Source organism: Notolepis coatsorum (assembly GCF_963971535.1).
Source record: "Notolepis coatsorum genome assembly, chromosome: 8".
In the NCBI taxonomy this organism is placed as follows: domain Eukaryota; kingdom Metazoa; phylum Chordata; class Actinopteri; order Aulopiformes; family Paralepididae; genus Notolepis; species Notolepis coatsorum.
This window is the reverse complement of record NC_140172.1, coordinates 68,306,679-68,326,804: the sequence shown is the minus strand read 5'-3', so window position 1 is coordinate 68,326,804 and position 20,126 is coordinate 68,306,679. Positions and strand designations below refer to the sequence as shown.

General features: G+C 42.4%; 1 protein-coding gene across 1 annotated transcript in view; it reads left to right on the top strand.

Annotated features, from left to right (window-relative positions):
* The first annotated feature begins 1,132 nt into the window (after positions 1–1,132).
* The window catches only part of LOC311233190 (plastin-3), a 60,259-nt gene continuing 41,265 nt past the window's right edge, over positions 1,133–20,126 (top strand). The window contains exon 1 of the mRNA XM_084320107.1: positions 1,133–1,285. The gene's annotated coding sequence lies outside the window, so the exon portion shown is untranslated. The remainder of the gene's footprint in view (positions 1,286–20,126) is intronic.

Here is a 20,126-nt window from a genome sequence, read left to right as displayed (position 1 = left end):
CTATATAATGCGTTTAGGCCTATAACTCACGTTCTAGGAATTACTGCAGAAAACGATAAAAACATACTTATATTCTAGAAGGTATTTTTGTATGAATGTATGAATGAAAAAGTATAACGTTCCCACATCCGGAACGATAGATAATCGATGTTGAATGGGCCATAGTAATGTCAATATAGCAATACAATTTAAAAAGTTATAGTCCTGCAAAGAAGGTGAGCCACTCCATACGGTTATAGTGCTGGCAGAGAGGGGCATGAGATGGGCAAACTGCCCGGCGGGCAAAATGTTAAAGAGCACCTGCGGGAGGCAATTCGAAAATGTCCAACCCCCCCCCACCCACCCTCTCCTAATGTACAGTCTCCTCCCCAATCCCCATCATATGTATATATTCTTATAGGATCTATGGGTCATAAATGTCACTGATGTAAACAAGACAAATGTCTTTCTCTGGTCTGCATCCCCTTAACAAACTGCAATCTGTTAAATAAAGTTTTCATTCATTCATTCATTCATTCATTCATTATTCATTCATTATTCATTCATTCATTCATTCATTCATTCATTCATTCATTCATTCATTCATTCATTCATTCATTCATTCATTCATCCATAAAAATGTACTACAACATACAATGTATAACATGCCAGTTGGGGTACCTTGTGTATACTGCACCTTGTGTATACTGTTTACTTTTACTCTTACTCGTGTAGATTCTTTTTTTTTGATAACCTATATTTATTGCAACATAATATAACTGATACTGGCATACAGACCCTCATCTGCACCCTTGTTTATTATTTTTCTCATATCTTTATATTCAGAGTTAATTATATTGTTAATTATATTGAGTTAATTAAGATATTTTATCTTCAGATCTAATTGTATTCCCTATGTATGTCTTTCTACTATTACCCTGCCCATACCTGTACATCCCCTCCCCCTTCCCCATGCTGCTATGACGCCCGAATTTCCCCAAGGGGATCAATAAAGGAATATACAAAAAAGTGGATGGGGAAAGAAAGTCATGACATGGATTTAGACATGCGCAGTATGGCAATTTGGAACTACAAAAAACTGCCACAAACGTCTCAAGGTTCGTGCCAGTCGACTCTCTTCTCCATCTATTCTCTTCGACTCCAGAGAGCGTCAGACGTAACCTCCCCGCCGTCAGCACCTGGGCGGGGGAAACATTCCACTGGCTTTTACTTTTTACGTGGATGAGGAGGGAGGACGGCTTTTCTTTGGTCCCGACTGGACGTTGTCTGGAATTCTAGGCGCATCGTAAGTAAATTATCAACTTGTAAAACTATCGCTACACTACGAAATAGCCACCTTGCGTGTTATTAACGTTTGTTACAATAACGTTATCCCTCCCGGGTACTGTTATAGTTGGGTCGATCCCGTCACTAGTGTTTTTCAGATCTTGCCATGGCAAACAGTTTCCTGTCTACCTCGTACAAAGCTCGCATGTCTGCTGCTATCCGCTAGCTGCTGCACTTACACGTTTAGTGCAACAGATGCTCTTTTGCTGCTACGCTAAGGTCAGATGGCTAGCAGTAGGGGTGTTGTTTTTAAAAGCTCTTATTCGTGGACAATTAACTTAAATTACAATTTGACTCATTTTGGTTCTGTGCTAATGTTTAATGTTATGGTTATAAATGTGACTAGGGGAGAGCCTCACCATACAGAATTTATGTTGTTCCTGATGATCTTGGAACTTTCAAAAGATGAAAATCTGTGATGACTTTGATGAGGTTGACTTTGTGTAGTCTTTCTTGGGGTGTTTGTTTTAGAGTAGAAAAGTCAAATTAGGATATACTGTAGACTGTAGTTATTAAAGTGAGAACATGCACCACTTTATCAAGAAATTCACTCTGTAATCTGTCCACATCCACAACGCCCGCATATTGTCAACGGAACCGCTCTAAATGTGTTCCTTGATGATATCAGACATGGCTGTATCTCTCTCTCTCTCTTTTGTAGGTTAAACTTATATATAATTATAGTATAGTTTTATTTATATATACTAAACTATCACATCCACTACTCTAGTTGTAAATTATATATAAAATAATATGATAGATAAAATAGTGTGATTTGTTTGTGGCCAGCAATGGCAACCCCTCCCCTATCCCCAGATTTCCCACACAACTCCAACCCACACATCAGACCAAAACTAAACATTTAAACAAAGTGCATTACCAAGAGGGGGGCTCTTTTGCCTAGATGTCGCTGTTTGACAATATGACAGATTCTACTTTTTAACTCATTCTGCGGCAACCACATATTATCGTGTTTGCTCGCCAATCGTTGGGCGCCAAAAACGTAATAGTTTTTCCTTTTTTTCTCTCGATTTAATATCAATATTACACTCCGGACCTATATGTTACCGCTGAAAGCCATACTGAGATGCCAAAAGTGCAGTACCGGCCGCATCCTGCTAGGTGGCAGTATCGCCCACCCTTTGCGACCTTATTTCTCACCATGTGTTACATCTAAACCCCTCCGGGCGCAGAATTTAGACTGAGCCAAGTAAATCGCTTCATCCGACCAGATGGACATCAATACTGGAAATCGCGATCAGACAATTGGAATATTCTTTTTGGAATAACCCTGATCAAAGGTAAGGACTATCTGACGTCAATTCCACCTTGATCCTACAATGATTTCATATCGATCCAGCTGATCAGCGTGTGTGGTGTTCAAAACGAATGCTGTTACTGGCGATCAACGCATCAACCCCCCCCCCCCTTTCATGCATTCATGATGAAACATAATACCTATTATATACATTTGATTTGGAAATAGTAGCGTGTCCAGGCAAGAAACGCCAACGTACTGTAGCGCCCTATAACTCAGCTTTTCAGGAATTAGCCCGGATCATTCCTAAACTATACAATATTCACCACAGGATGTATAAAAGTATACATGAAAAGTTTTCTCTTTTTTGCATGTTCGACGGAAGAAAGTGACTGTCAAATGACCATAGTATTGTCTCCATAGCTATAATATAGAATATAGATATAGCTCTCCAAACATAGTGACGCACAGTGAAAGTAGGCTATGGAAACCTGGCGCATTAGCTATAAGGGTAATGGTGGCTGGCGCCCAATGTGTTAATGTATACAGGGATCACATTAAAAGGAACTTCTCATTTACAAATGTCAACCCTTTTCACAAAATGGGGAGCCTGCGGTCCTGGGTGTGATCCCTGGCAAAAAGAAATTAACAATGAGGGGAATATTATGGAAAAATAAACATGAACCCTGCTTCAGGGATGTAGTCATTGTGTGCTTAAATGATGACTTGGATATGTTGTAACCGTGTCATGTGTGTAGGCCTATCTCATAGTACTAAAAGTGGGCTATATTAAAAACAAATTGACTCTAGTCCTAAGAGAATCGCCAACTTTTGACAAAACAAATACACTCTTGATACAGCAAATGTACCATTTAATCGCAACAAAATAAATATTTAGACCTGTGTATAATAGAAATTAATAATATTAAAATAAATGCATCTTGCGGCTACGTGGTGCAGTGGGCAAGGCGCTTACCACGGATACTGGAGACCCTGGGTTCGCCTGTTCGAGCCCAGCGCTCCACATTGCTTTCAGTTTGGCTGGTCGTCCGCACTAATACACATTGGCAGTATTAGGGGGTGGGAAACTGATGGGTGGGGATCGGGCGTTGTGGACAGCGACTCCTACAGGTCGGTTGGTGCGCCTGCGCAGTAGAATCAGGAAGCGATGGGGTCAGGGGGCGAAACTAGAGCCCGCCAAGCGCCATTGGCGGTCAGTTTTTACGTTTGGCGACTACCACTGAGAGGTCTGTCCGCCATGTGGCGGGCAATCAAATAGTCATGTGAAAACTGAAAATCATGATCCAATTCTTAGCGGAGTTCTCACTCGCTGTCTCAGCACAGACACACAGCGCATTGCTGCTCCTACCCCTCCCGCAACTGTTTCTGTATGCTGCATGTAAACGGAGGCTATTGCCTCGGACAGTCACCGTGATGTTAGTCTAGTCAGTAGGACCTTCATGAGATAACGTTAGCTACCGTTACAAAATGACCCAGTCAACTATTCACTTAGTTTAATACATGAGGCATTGTGTAACGTTATCCAGCCGGCTAGCTACTGATAGCTCCCGACATCAACAAATGCTCCAGCAATAGTCCAGTGCATAATACCTCCGTTGGCTAGGTAGCTCACGTTAGCTCACTAGTCACTACGAAATGTCCCAGTAAACTAAATAGTGAACTGAGGCGTTGTCCCAACGCCATCCAGCAGTAGCTACAGATAGCTCCTGACATCAATGTCATACAACATGCGTATTCGAGCCCCTGGCTTACATCGCATGAGGGCTGCTGAATAGGGTCCAGCTGCAGCGCAGGAGAATCCTTGCATGCTGAATGTAGAGTTTAGGGTCCAGCTGCAGCGCCGGAGAATCCTTGCATAGCTGGAGGCCACTCGAGTATACACACAGACAGTGGAGCTGTTTGCAGACAGCGAGGTGGCGATGTCTCGCAGATAACACAATCACAAGTATGATTATATAATATATATATTTTATTTAAAAAAAAAATTAAAAATATTTGGCGGGTAAGAAATATGCTTGGCGAGGCCTGCCACGATAACACATTTTGCTGGGCGATTAATTGCCCCCGAAAATATTGCGATAAGCGATATTATTGCGACCGGTTAGAGTTTTTTTTTGAGAAATTTATTTCCCAAAACTTTTATTTTGAAGCCCACCGCTCCGTCTTTTCCGGTGTTTTAGACTTTTATTTTGAAGCCCACCGACCGGACCGGAAGTATTGTTGTGATTATCAGGTACTTTTTTAGTCCCTGCTCGAGTAGAAGTGAGATACATGCATCTTATTGGTAGAAGTGGTACCAGAAAAGTCACGTGAAACACTGCAGACCACTGATTGGTCAGAATAGAGACGCGTCACTCGTTGGATAGTCTGAGGGAGTCTGAACGAAAACAGAACGCCGCCATCTTTAATGTCTCGCATAGGATTTCATAATCATTATGTTTGCAGCAGGCACAAGTGCAATAAACAAAGGATACAGTCACTGTGTATTCTGCCTCATTTATTGATTAAACAAAACCGACATCAACACAATTTGCCACCGAGCGGAGAGTTTAGTCTCGCAAAATGATCGCTGACTTGTTAAGGCTTGTTGTTAGGTTAGGTGCTAATGTTGTGCTAGCGTTTTAGCATGGCTATCGTACATAGCGTGATCAATATAACTCGCTATTGATTGTTTGTATGAGTAACGTTAATGCTAGTAGAATAGACACAATGAGGGGTAACGTTAGCCCCACGGAGCTCCTGTGCTGTGCTCTGTAGTAAAGCCAGCGGCCCGCCTCCCAACACGGACAGTGACTGACAAGGGGCAATGGTTCCGCCTCAAACAAACGCGCAAATAGCAATTAATCGCGCCCGTCAAAATCATTGCATTCATTTTAATTATCGCGGCAATTAATCGATTTATTGCTTATCGCGGCAGGCCTGTCGATTTTTCTCATCTACCCGCCACTGGCCGGTGAGTCAAAAAGTTTATTTCGTGCCCTGGATGGGGTGGCGGTGCGCCCCTCCAAAGCGCAGACCCCTGACGCTGAAAGATCGCGCCGCGCAGGTGGAAAGATGCGACTGCTGTTACCTCGAGTAATATCGGAGGGGACTCGTGCTATGTATGACTTAGTCCACATTGCAGCCGGCTTGTGGGAGGCAAGAAACAGCGTTCGAGACAGGGGAGGGTTGAATTGGATGATACGAAATTGGGATGGGAGAAAAATAGAAAATGGGAGAAAAAGTGGATAAAATAAAAATAAAAAATGCATCTTAAAATGAAAGATGAATCTCATTTGAAATTGTATTTATTTGTTTAACACATTAATTGCCAATAACTAGTATAGCGATCATATGCATTTGAAATGTTTAATATAGACCACTACACTTCCGCGTTACATTGAAATCGGGGAGGAGATTGCGGGGGGGAGCAAATGAATGAATGTGGATGAGAGCCTTGACATTAAGTGATTGCAGATACGGCTGTGGGGGTGCTAGAGACATGATCGAATAGACTTGTATGCGCCTGAATCTCCTGAACACGGCGCGAGACATTCCTAATCGATCAGAACTAAATTGCCAGCGAAAAAGACCGTTTTTAAGCATCGATTCCCCATGCACATGCGCAGATTGGCCACGGAGTGTGACGCAACGCACATCCACCCTGGAATGTTCCATTAGAGGGGGTGTTGTGTTGTGAGAATGTGAGCGGCAATCGGAGCGTCAACTACTAACAACAAGCAGCCATGCCTAAAAGTTGCTGTGTTGTTAATTGTTCGGCCACCATTCATTCATTGTTGTTCTGTTGTTAGTAGTTGATGCTCCGATTGCCGCTCACATTCTCACAACACAACACCCCCTCTAATGGAACATTCCAGGGTGGATGTGCGTTGCGTCACACTCCGTGGCCAATCTGCCCATGTGCATGGGGAATCGATGCTTAAAAACTGTCTTTTTGTCTCGTGCCGTGTTCAGGAGATTCAGGCGCATACAAGTCTATTCGATCATGTCTCTAGCACCCCCACAGCTGTATCTGCAATCACTTAATGTCAAGGCTCTCGTCCACATTCATTCATTTGCCCCCCCCCCCCGCAATCTCCTCCCCGATTTCAGAATCCCGGAAGTGTTGCGGTGGTCTATAGCGTGTATAGGAACGAAACGCCAATGTATAATACGCGTCGGGGCCTATAACGCGTGTTCTAGGAATTACTGCTATACACTCTAAAAACATACTTATATTCTCGACGGTACTAACACGACAATGTAACTATGAATGGAAAAATATAACGTTCACTTCCCACATCTGGAACGATAGATACCCGATGTTGAATGTCGATATAGCTATAAAGTATAATATTTAAAATGTTATAGCCCTGCAAAGAAGGTGAGCCACTCCATAGGGTTACAGCACTGGCAGAGAGTGGTAAAGATGGGCATACTGCATGGCACCCAATGTGTTAAGCAATTGTTTTATGTGAAATAAAGAGACTGTAAAATATGTCAGAAATCCTACATGGGCTTAACATCCCCTATAAGCCCATGTGTGAACCCAGTAAGCCACTTTATTATTTAACGATTCACTTCAGCCCTCTGCTGGAAATCTTAAACTGAGTCATACAGAGTTAAGTCATCAATTCTACTCAAATCTGAAAGTAATAGATTCAACCACAGAGTTAACTTCAACAAAATTCCATTTGAGCTTCTCTGATAGGATAGAAGGGGGAGCTTCACAGTGTAAAAAAATAAAAATAAATCATACACATTGTAACTTCTTTTGATCCACTTTTTCTCCCCATTTTCAATTCTTTTTCTCTCCCATCCCAATTTTCGTATTTCCAATTCTTCCCTCCCCTGTCTTGAACGTTGCTAGACTATGCTTCTCCTGAGGATAGAAGCCTTGCATCACGTGTCCCCTCCGGTACACGAGGAGGCAGCCTGTCGCATCTTTTCACCGCAGCAGCTCGAACTCTCAGTGGCGAGGAGTAACGCGTGGGAGGCTCACGCTGCCCCCGATACTTCCTGTTTCCGCCGCACCGGCGTCACCCAACCGACCTGTAGGAGTCGCTGTCCACAACGTCCAATCCCCACCCGCCGGCTTTCCCACCCTCTAACACTGCCAATCGTGTTAGTATGACTGCCGGCCAAGCCGGTAGCAACGCCGAGAGCTGTGCTCGATACCAGCATCTCCTGCGTTAGTGGCGAGGGCCTTGCCCACTGCACCATTCAGCCGCCACACATTGTAACTTCTGTACATGTTTTTCAAAATGGTAGACTGAGAACAAGAAAACAGTCAAATAGGTTAAATAAAACTTGGTCTATGCTCAGTATTGGCAGATAGGCCTACTCAAACTTTTCTCCTAGGAGTCTTATGCTCTCAATGAAGAGGTTTTGTCGTAAATAGCTAGTGGGAAAGAAAAAAGATTCCTCATCCCATTCCTTGTAGTTGTGCTGACTGTATGCTGTGTGATTCCTGTTTTCTGTGCCTACTGCCTACAACTTGCGTGTGCTACAACTTGAGTATTTGTAAGTAGGGTTGCACAATTCAGGAAATGTCATGATTCGATTTTGATTCTTGGGGTCACAGTTCGATTCAAAATCTATTTTTCATTCTAGATTGTTGTTCTGGGTTACTTTTCCAATTTGACTGAGGTAGACAGTTTAATAGATCTAAAGGGGAAATAAATCACAATAAAGAGAGAAATATTTGATTTTGAAATTGGTAGAGATGGATTTGTGTTTCTTAAACTGCAAACCGCACACACATCAACTCTGCTTCCGTTTACAAACCAAGCACACGCACATCAACTCTTGCTTCTGTTTACAAACCGCACGCACATCAACTCTGCTTCCATTTACAAACCAAGCACACGCACATCAACTCTTGCTTCCGTTTACAAACCGCACGCACATCAACTCTGCTTCCGTTTACAAACCGCACGCACATCAACTCTGCTTCCTTTACAAACCACACGCACATCAACTCTGCTTCCTTTACAAAACGCACACACATCAACTCTGCTTCCGTTTACAAACCGCACACACATCAACTCTGCTTCTGTTTACAAACCGCACGCACATCAACTCTGCTTCCTTTACAAAACGCACACACATCAACTCTGCCTCCGTTTACAAACCGCACTCACATCAACTCTGCTTCCTTTACAAACCGCACGCACATCAACTCTGCTTCCTTTACAAACCGCACTCACATCAACTCTGCTTCCTTTACAAAACGCACACACATCAACTCTGCTTCCGTTTACAAACCGCACACACATCAACTCTGCTTCCTTTACAAACCACACGCACATCAACTCTGCTTCCATTTACAAACGGCAAGTGCATCAACTCTGCTTCCGTTTACAAACCGCACACACATCAACTCTGCTTCCTTTACAAACCACACGCACATCAACTCTGCTTCCATTTACAAACGGCAAGTGCATCAACTCTGCTTCCGTTTACAAACCGCACGTGCATGTTTTGGAGAGAGACTCTAAAGTTCTGGATGAAAGCGTTTTCACAGGCAGGTTGTGTCGTTTCCTCCAGACTGTCCCTGGAGACTTCCGTGTAACCAAGCACATCCACACATACATATCAGATGTCTAAGGACAAATCTGTCTTGAAATAAGAGTTCCACTCATCAAAGGCATTTTGATGGGATAATTTTAACATGCTTGTGCATATCAGTGTATTAAGCAAATAAGAAATGCTGTTGGGGCAGTATGACGATGTGTTATACAGTACAGCTCATGTCTATATTTTACATGTAATTATTTAATGGTTTCTCTTTCTCACACATACATACAATATAGTCACACCTGTGAAATTGAACAGGTTGCCCCGCTTTCGGTTCAGCTCCAACTGCTTCTATTAAGTTATTTTATTGCCAACTGACAGTGTCTTGATTTGAACCAGCTGTCTCCAGCTGGCTCTCTGGAGGATGACAGGCTGGTGTTAATGGGAGGTATGGGTGCCACATGGCATACTGTGTGGGGTAATTGTTCTATGTCTCCAGTCTCCACACACAACTGCCCCCCTCATGTGGAGTCTGGCACTTAGACGGGTCAACGCACGCTTCCAGCTACAGACATTGCTATACGATGATCTGAAGTTCCTGTATTGTCAAACCTTTTAATTCATGGGAAACCCCTGTATAGGCCTGCCGCGATAAGCAATAAATCGATTAATTGCCGCGATAATTAAAATGAATGCAATGATTTTGACGGGCGCGATTAATTGCTATTTGCGCGTTTGTTTTAATGAGGCGGACCCAGTGCCCCTTGTCAGTCACTGTCCGTGTTGGGAGGCGGGCCGCTGGCTTTACTACAGAGCACAGCACATTGTGTCTATTCTACTAGCATTAACGTTACTCATACAAACAGAGTAAACACAGTTTTCAATCAATCAATCAACAACAACATTAACGAGACCCTCGTTGTGTCTATTCTGCTAACGCTAACGTTACCTCTCATTGTGTCTATTCTACAAGCGTTAACGTTAGCTAGGCTGTCTATGCTAACGTTAACGAGCATTAGGCTAACAAGCTGTAACGTTACCAGTCGCGTCTATTTGCTAACGTTAGCATTAGGTAATAACCGGTTTAAAATGGATGGTGATTACCTCACGTTGTGTCTATTCTACTAGCATTAACGTTACTCATACAAACAATCAATAGCGAGTTATATTGATCACGCTATGTACGATAGCCATGCTAAAACGCTAGCACAACATTAGCACCTAACCTAACAACAAGCCTTAACAAGTCAGCGATCTTTTTGCGAGACTAAACTCTCCGCTCGGTGGCAAATTGTGTTGATGTCGGTTTTGTTTAATCAATAAATGAGGCAGAATACACAGTGACTGTATCCTTTGTTTATTGCACTTGTGCCTGCTGCAAACATAATGATTATGAAATCCTAGAGACGCGTCTCTATTCAGTGGTCTGCAGTGTTTCACGTGACTTTTCTGGTACCCAAAAAGTACCTGAAATAATCACAACAATACTTCCGGTCCGGTCGGTGGGCTTCAAAATAAAAGTCTTAAACACCGGAAAAGACGGAGCGGTGGGCTTCAAAATAAAAGTTTGGGGAAATAAATTTCTCCAAAAAAAAATTCTCTAACCGGTCGCAATAATATCGCTTATCGCGATATTTTCGGGGGCAATTAATCGCCCAGCAAAATGTGTTATCGTGGCAGGCCTACCCCTGTATCATTTAGATTGGCGCGACTGTAGGCAAAACAACCCAAACCAACTGCTTCAGTTGGAGTTCCATAACCTGTCTGATCACATTCCTGACAGATTCCTGTGTTTACACCCGTGCTTGCAGGTGACGACGTCACAATGTATTAATATGTTTTGGTGAGTAATTCACGCCAGAGAATAAAAGTAATTTGATGGATTGTACAATAAAGATTAACTTCTCTTGGGGAACCTTCCCCTGTTGCCAATTCTTTTGAATAATAATTCCCCAGATGGGCCAACATATAGGCCTAGGCTAACATACTTTAGATGTTTTCTTTCTCTTTCTATAAAGGCCTAACCCTAAACCACTCAAATCCATTATGCTGTTGCCCGCAAGTGTTGTATTTTGAGTTGTGTAAACAGAACCTGTTTGCTGTCTTCCCCTCTGCTTCACCTGTCGGCGTGGTTCGGCCCCACCTAGTCTGAGTGCCGGTAGGCATAGCCTGTTATGGAGAGAAAAGTCTTTCTGGGGAAGAATGTTTCACAACGGAGTGGGATTCTGACAGGGCTGAAAATGTCCATGTATTGTAGACTGTTGGGTGTGTGCACATCAACTTGACCACACTTGGGACGGGTGCCCAGTCTATTTTGTGCGCCTCACATTTCCTATGTTACTGCTCGGGGGAAGTGCTGGCAGCAGGGTGTGGTCTGGTGGATTATATTGTATAGTTCAATGGCTCTACCCCAGTTTACCCTGCATTCACACCTTGAATTGAGGGGAAATCCGTAAGGAATGGTTGATGTTTTGTATTTGGGACAACAGTAATGTATGTAGCTGAACTGGTATTTATTTATTTAGAATACTAATGTAGAGAGTCCTAGTAGTATTTATTTATCTATTTAAAATACTTATGTAGAGAGTTCTAGTAGTATATTTATTCAAAATACTAATTTAAATAGAATCCTGGTAGTATTTGTATTTATTCAAAATACTAATGTAGAGACTATTACTGTACTAGTAGTATTTTTGTTTTTCTTCTCTTGTCACAGGGGCTGTATAGTGTATGGATCAATATGGTTTTGCATAATTCCCAGTAAACACTTTAGCAGAGTTGATATTCAAAGTAGCACAAAAGCCCATTGAGTTTAAATATATATATATTTTGAATAGCCTAGTCTAGTCACAAGTGAAAAATACCATGGCATAATTCTGAAACATTTTACGACATTGAAATATTGAGTAACATTCAGTCTTGTATAGAAGCCTAAGTATTACAGTTTCAGTAAGGCATTTTGCCACTAGCTCAAAGGTAACTGTGTTATGCTTCTACACAGTTGTAGGCTACTTCATTTGAGAGATTTATTACGGTACCTGCAGCTGTATATATATATATATATAGTGTGTTTGCATTTTTGTGTGCCAACCCCCCCCCCCCCCCCCCCCCCCCCCCCAACGAGCATGCCCTGACCGGCTGTCATACAGGACAACTGTCACTGGAGCCTCGACACTCCAGGACTTGTGTTCTAGGGTCACAGAGGATTTCTCGCTTTGCTTTAAGGTTACAAACCCTCTATTCTTCTGCACCACCAATGATACCCCTCAGCCCTCACATTTGTCTCTTGCCATCTGTGCCCCATGCTCTATGTACTTATCCTCCCTCCCTCTCCCTCCATGTCTGGGGTGTGACGAGGGTTGGCAAATGAGGTAATGTTTGGAGTGCTTTTATTGTAGCTAGGCTGACTTCAGTAGCCTCGTTTCACATCCTTCTGGAGAAATGAAGTTAAATATAGAACCTGTCACATGCTCCTTTTCCTAATGGTTTACTCTGGATTTAGTTGTAATGTGGGTTTTTGTGGATTTTGGCCTGGTGTGGCACCTCTTTGATAGCTCTCTGGAGTGAAATATAGAAAGTGTATTTTTTATTATTATTACTGATTACTAGTGATAATGCTGACTTATTGTGTGTGTTTTAAAATCTATTTTCGAGTGTGTCTAACTGTCCTTAGTGTTTTCCCATTTTGAGACCGTGGGAAGGCTGAGTAGGGGAAACGCATAGAGGAGAAGGTTCTGGGGGGTGGGGGGGGGGGGGGTCCATCCTAGGCCAGCACATGTGGTTTCAAAAGGTTTATGCTAACAGTTCTTTTTGTGTTTGCTTAATATTTACTTTTATACCATCAGCTAGTTTTGGCTTTGTGTGATTGTGGAAAAAAAGAAACGTGCTTGTCATTTTATCGAGCCCAGTTGTGGACGCGGTCCCCCATGACTCACGGTGGAAACGTCTAGCCAGCAACCGTCTGGACTATGTAGGGAAAACGTTTGTGTTTTGTTTTTTTTGTCACCGTATTTCCTGCATAGCCTAACTTGGTGAGTTTTCTTTGGGGCTGTGAAACACAACCCCCTGTTAAAACTGAGTCACCTCCTGGTCCTCTCATGTGTTGCTGTTGAATCACATCGTTCCTGATGCCAGTCAATGGTTTCATTCATTGAAGTGATTTGCACAGTTTCTGGGTCTTCTGTCCATTGTTTGCTTTGAATGTGTGTGTGTGATGTGGATGTGTGTCTGTGATGATGTGGATGTTTGTGTGTGTCTGTGACTGTGATGATGTGGATGCTTGTGTTGTGTCTGTGATGTGGGTTCTGTCTGTGATGATGTTGATGCTGTGTGTGTCTGTGATGTGGTTGTAGGGCTAGGCGATATGACCAAAAATTATATCACGATAACGATATGATAAAGTATTAAAGGGGAACTATTTTACTATTTCTTTCACTATTTGGGCACTTTTACACAATTCCTGTGAGTCTATGGAACACCTCTGTAATATATATATTTTTTTTATTCATTGTTTTGTATTTCTAATCAAGTCCTCAAAAACAGCATTTTTCTACCTCAAGATTTCGAGCTGTTTTGAGCCTGGGCTCCTAAACCACTGCGCCGGGCCTGCTGAGCGTCGTGTTCGCCTGAACATTAACATGCAGCAGTGACTATATGACATCACATATAGGCACATTTTCAAACGACTCAGTTCAGTGAGGGTGAATATTGTGAGAGGAGAATTGGAAGAATGCACCAATATGAGAATTTTGAGACATAGATCATATTAATATAAGTTCACATAGCTAGGAAACAATGCTAAACACTCAAAAAGGCCATTTATAAGATAGTTCCCCTTTAATAAAAAAAAAATTAATACATTTTAAACAACGGATGTATGTTTATTTTGCAGCAATTCTTTGTCGTTGCCGCCATCTTTAGTGTTACAGCCCCTCATACTTCAGTTCTCAGGCTGCAGCTCTGCTGGCTGTGGCTCCAGAGGAGTTGAATAGTTCTGGCTCTGCTAGTTTCTTTTCTATCTTTTGGCGCTTTTTTGGTGGACAAACCACCGCACATGTGCACCGTGACTTAAGTTGCGACTGGAGACTAGCTCTGCTAGCACACATAGCCTACTGTGTACAGACTATTTCAAACTGTATTTTAAATTAGAAACTTAAGCAAACAAAATGACAAGAGAAAAATAAATCTCAATTTGGTCAGTATTGTCATTTGGACAAGCAAAGCCATTACTTTAAGTTGTAGGCAAGAAAGACAAGTCTGTCCACTGTCTCTGTTTTTAAAACTGCCCTGTTGCAGGTCACAATTTTATTTTTAATTAATTGTTTTTTATTATATTATCGATCGATATTATCGATTATTAAAATATATCGCGATGTGTCTCTGTGATGTGGATACTGCGTGTGTCTGTTTTTTGTAAATTTTAAAGTTAAATGCATCAATCTGGTGCACTTTTAGAGCAAAATAAAGAGGCTAGATCTATGATGAACTTTGTGCTCAAAACTAGGGCTGCATGATTAATCGATTTTAAATCGAAATCGCGATTTGGAATGATGCAATTATCAAATCGCAAAAAAAAATATATCTCAATTTTTATTTTATTTTTTATTTTACTTTTTTTTAAATTTTTTTTTAACCAGGAAGTCCCATTTGAGATACAAGATCGGTTTGGGAGGGGGAGGTAAGGGGTTTTAGATTGTGTGTTGTGAAGTTTAGACTTCAGAGAGGGAGAGTAAAGTACAGAAAAAAAGGTACCGTTGGGTACCGGTATCGATTCCCAGGTAAAAAGAAACATTTTCAGGCTTGGTGTCCCGAAAAGACCCACCGCGTAGGCCAGATGCAAGCCGCATTTTACAATAAACCTCTGTGGGGTTGCTTAATTTAATTTTTTTTATTATAATCGCAAATGTAATCGCAATTGCAATATCTGTCAGAAAAATTGCAATTAGATTATTTCCAAAAAAAATATATAGTGGATTATTATTACCACTGCCAATACTACTGATACATCCCTATTGGCAAACTTTATATTAAAAAAAAATTGTAAAAAAAGAAACTTATTTATTTATTTTTTCATTATACAACTGTGGCGGGACTAATTAGGGCCGCTCTACAGTCTAGGTCATTAACACTTTGAGCGCCACGCCCGAGATTTCTCGGGTTTACCCCCCGACCGTTGAATGCCACGTCACGAGTATTCTCGTTTTTTTTTATTTATTTTTTTATTAGCGTTCTGAAATCATATTGCATCAAGCGAGCCTACCGTTGGAGATCCAGGCACCGCCGGCGCTCAGATGTGAAAAAAGCGCCCCCTATCGTCTCCCAGATGGTAAATCACCCTTTTGGATTGGACTCAATGAAAGTGAATGGGAGAACGGATTTCTGACTCCACATTTTACTTCTCACTGATGTAACCGGGGTCTACCAGAGTTCATTCTGGAACCTTGGTGCCATGGCGAATATGTGTTCTACTGTACACATGGTGGATCAATACAATTACCGATTTTTTCGAATGGCGATCGGAAATTGGAATAAACCATTTGGATACCATCTGACCTCAGGTAAGGAATCTATGTTATCAGTCTTAGGATAATCAGACTCGTTTTCACGGATATAGTGTTTCCCCTATATGTGATATAGCTGTTTTGACTGTAAAAGCCATCAGGAAATAAGAGCAGCGATTATCAGCGCACGGCACGAGTGTGCGTGCATGCGCACACATATACTATCGATCATCTAGCGTTTATTTGAAAACGATTCATAAATAGGCCGACAAATGACAACGTTCTGGAATATTCCAGTAAAAGACGATTATCATCATGGGGTTGTTTTTTCCGTGAAAACGAGTGATTTTCAAAATGCTATCAAACGGAAATGAAGCGATAAAAAAACAATCTGTCTTGACAATGTTGACTGGAAAATGAGTCTTTGATAAGCGACGGGCAGATTAGACACATAGCCATAATTTAAAACATAGATTAGGCGATATTAAGTTAACATTGGGAGTGGATGGTGGCATTCAAGGGGGTACAAAGGAAAACACGGCTGGCTCCCAAAGTGTTAATGCGAAACCCTGGGATACTGTGTGTCTGTGATGTGGATACTGTGTGTGTCTGTGATGTGGATACTGTGTGTCTGTGATGTGGATACTGTGTGTCTGTGATGTGGATGTGTGTCTGTGATGTGGATGTGTGTCTGTGATGTGGATGTGTGTCTGTGATGTGGATGTGCGTCTGTGATGTGGATGCTGAAAGAGACCTGATTCACCAATCGAACCATAAGTTATTTCTATAAGCTTATTATGTTTTATCATTAGGATTTCTAGGCCTATATATGTTTTCCCACTATTCATGCTGAATGATAGTCGGGGCTACGTTTAGAGACTCACGCAGAATCAGTGACTGCATGTTCCAGTTGGCCCAATAGGGCAACAACAGATTGGGTTATTATCATGTAGCATGAAGGTATTCAGACTTGGACTTGTCCAGCTTCTTCTTTTTTCTCCGGGAGCAGTAATTTGGAAAGAACAACACGTTCTCCCAGGAAATGAGCTGGTTTCGTTGGCTTTGTTGTAAAAGGAAATACTTTTGATCGGAGTGGAATGTTATCATTCCAGTTTGGGGTTTTTGAGTACCCTGGATGAGAGGAAGAGGCAAACACACCCTGCTCACCTCCTTGTCAACTGAAGCACATTCTACACAAGTCTACTGCATACCTCTTACAACTAGAGAGTGCAGGAAGAAAGGAGCGCCATGAAATTGATGTGATATTCAGATGTTTTCTGGCTGAGAGTATTGTAAAAGAAACTACAACCAAAAAGAAACTATAGCCTAAATAAACAAATACAAAATGTAGCCGCGAGACTCTTAACTTAATTTAATCTTAAAAGAACACGCACACATTCTGGGAAATGCGCTTACTGTCATCTCCAGAGTCAGGCATGAAGATGGATACCAATTTCTAGGGCTGACCTTTGATTATATTTTTGGAAATCGAAGCTTTGGGGCCGAGATTCGATTTTAATTCGAAGCTTTGAGAAAGGGGGGAAAAAATATTATTATTTTTATTTTTAGTTTTTATGTTGTTGTTGTGGGACTTGTACAGCACTTTGTTCAACTTCATCAGTGCTTTAAAGTTTAAACCTTCTTAAATCTTAGACAAACTAAACACTTTGCTAGTTTGCTTCCATGAAATATTGTAAGCCGTCATTTGAGGCTTTATAAAAGCAGCACAATGAACACAAATCTGTCAGTGCCGAGTCCGACCTCATCTTAAATAACAAACAGCATTGCTTGTTGTAGTTAACAAAGAGAGGCAGAGTTGATTTAGCAAAAATTAAATAAAAAAAATATTCCCATGCCCATCGAACGAAGCTTCGAAGTATTTAAAGGTGCTATGCATTATAAATGTCATTTTTCAGTCTCTAGCATTGTATTATAGTAATAGGAGTTCGTATCAATGTGTTTTTGGGCCTAAATACTATATTGGCGAATTCCTCAGCTACAGCCCATCCCCTCTTTGCCTCTAGTAAATCAGGTCATGTTGATTTGACGACCTGGTGCACGTCACAGGGCGCTGTTTATAGCGCACGGTGATGTGATTGGCTCTGTGGTTTTAGTAATGCCCGCCTCCATTCTTGCTACCTGCAGGGTGGAAGGCTTGTCCAGAAGATCACTAATCAGCTGAAGCCTGATGCGGTTCCCTCGGTCTTCGACAGACAGACCGGCGTTAGCTCTCGGGACTCGGGAGCGATCGCTAGCTACTTAGTACCAGCCGGGGCCGGCGTTAGCAACCGGGAGCGTCGTTGAGCATTCAGCCTGCTGGCTACCTAGATCCACTTCAACCAGCGTCGCGGAGCATTCAGCCTGCTGGCTACACAGCTTGTCGGTGTGCTAATAGCCTCTGCAAGCTAACGGTAGCTGGCTAAACAGCTTGTCGGTGTGCTGGAGCCTTTGCAAGCTAACGGTAGCTGGCTACACAGCTTGTCGGTGTGCTGGAGCCTCTGCAAGCTAACGTTAGCTGGCTACACAGCTTGTCGGTGTGCTGGAGCCTCGGCAAGCTAACGGTAGCTGGCTACACAGCTTGTCGGTGTGCTGGAGCCTCTGCAAGCTAACGGTAGCTGGCTCCAGGCTATTAGCACATCGACAAGCTGCTGGAGCTCCCGACGCTCGGCTGGTTGAAGTGGATCTAGGTAGCCAGCAGGCTGAATGCTCCGCGACGCTCCCGGTTGCTATCATGTGCAGGTCCTCTTCTCAGACCTGTGTGGCAAAGCACTGCACACGCATCATGCAAGCTACACATCGCTGCATGTTGATCAATGGTGGCCCACTCGGTGCATCACAGTGGGCTACTATTGTGCTAACAACAACCGCGGTGTCCGGCTTGTCGGCCGGCATGAGTGCTCGATTTGGGGTGGTTCTCTCCTCCTTGTGTGCCCCCGTTCTCGCGGGTGTCCTGCCGGGGAGCTTGTGGACGCGACAACAGCGGCGGCCGTAGCGTTAGTTAGCTCATAGCTATTGTGTACCACTAGCGTTACGGCGGGCTCGAGCACCCTACGGCTGCCGCCGTTGTCGCGTCCATGGGCTCCCCGGCAGGGTACCCGTGGGGACGGGGGTGTACAGAGAGGAGAGAACCATTTTGTGTCGGGCGTGCATGCCGGCCAGCGAGCCGGACGTCGGGATATGTTGTTAGCACAATAGCTACCAAGCTAAGCTATGTTAGCTTCTAACGGTGTATACACAATATGTACAACGACACAATGATTTACATTATTACAAATATGGTAACGTGGTTGTGGCTTTTACAAATAGTGGTAACATATATATATAGATAGACAGTACTGCTACATCTCTATATTTATGACATACCATATTTGAATTGCTACAGTACTGCTCAGTACTGCTATGATGGAGACCAGAGAAAGACTTTCGTCTTGTTTACATCAGGGTCCCCCAATTTCAATTCATGGTAACATATTATATATATATATAGATGGACAGTACTGCTACATCTCTATATTTATGACATACCATATTTGTATGTAACCTGAAACCTAATCTCTGACGGGGAGATGGGCGGAGCTATTTGGTGGGTGGCTGTCACTCAAAGCATTCTGCTAGTATGGGTGGAGCCAAGCCAATAATAGCCTGCTTTCATGAGGCTGAAAAATGCTGGTTTTGAGTACAAGATTAGAAATATAAAACAATGATTATTTTTGGAATAAAAATTACAGATGTGTTACATAGACTCACAGGAAGTGTGTAAAGTTGCCCAAATAGTGCTAGGAATAGCAGTGCATAACCCCTTTAAGACAGCCCTACCAATTTCCTCTCGTGTGTTCAGTAGAAAAGCTATCCGACTGTAAGCTAGCTAGCCTAGCTTAGCGCAAATGAATGGAAGCAGATACGGACCAGCTAGCTTAGCTGTTGGCCAAAAACATCTCTCCTGGAGTTTTAAGATAGGCTAGACTCTGGAGAAGGCGGATATAATGTTGGCGTGTTCGTTTTAAGCAGACTGAAAGTGAGAGGTGAGAAAAAAAAACGTCTATTGTACATAGGTGTGTTGTCTGTAGGCTATTCTAGGATAATGGTATACACATAATCTTTATCTTCTTATTGCAACAGGAGCTATAGTGTCTGCAATGAGAGACATGTCCATACCTTAGATTCCATCTTGTTATGCAACTGCCATTACTTTGCATGAAAAGCTAGGATGTTGTAAGTCCCTTTTTTTATAATCCACATTCCTTCTGGCAGGATTTAATATTTTAGATGATCACAAATCACCTCCTGTCATTTAAAACACCTGTGAATGTGAGCAAAGCCAGGCTATAACTATACTATAGTAAAATTGGGTCCCGGGGGTGTGTCGAGGGTTGATAATGATGATGATGTGCTTTTGGTTTGGTTTGTATTGTCATATTAGCATTATTGTACATGCTATGATGCAGAGTTGTTGTATGGGTTATTATATGCAGGTGTGTATATAGAAGGATTATATGCAGGTATATTCAAACGGATATGGATAT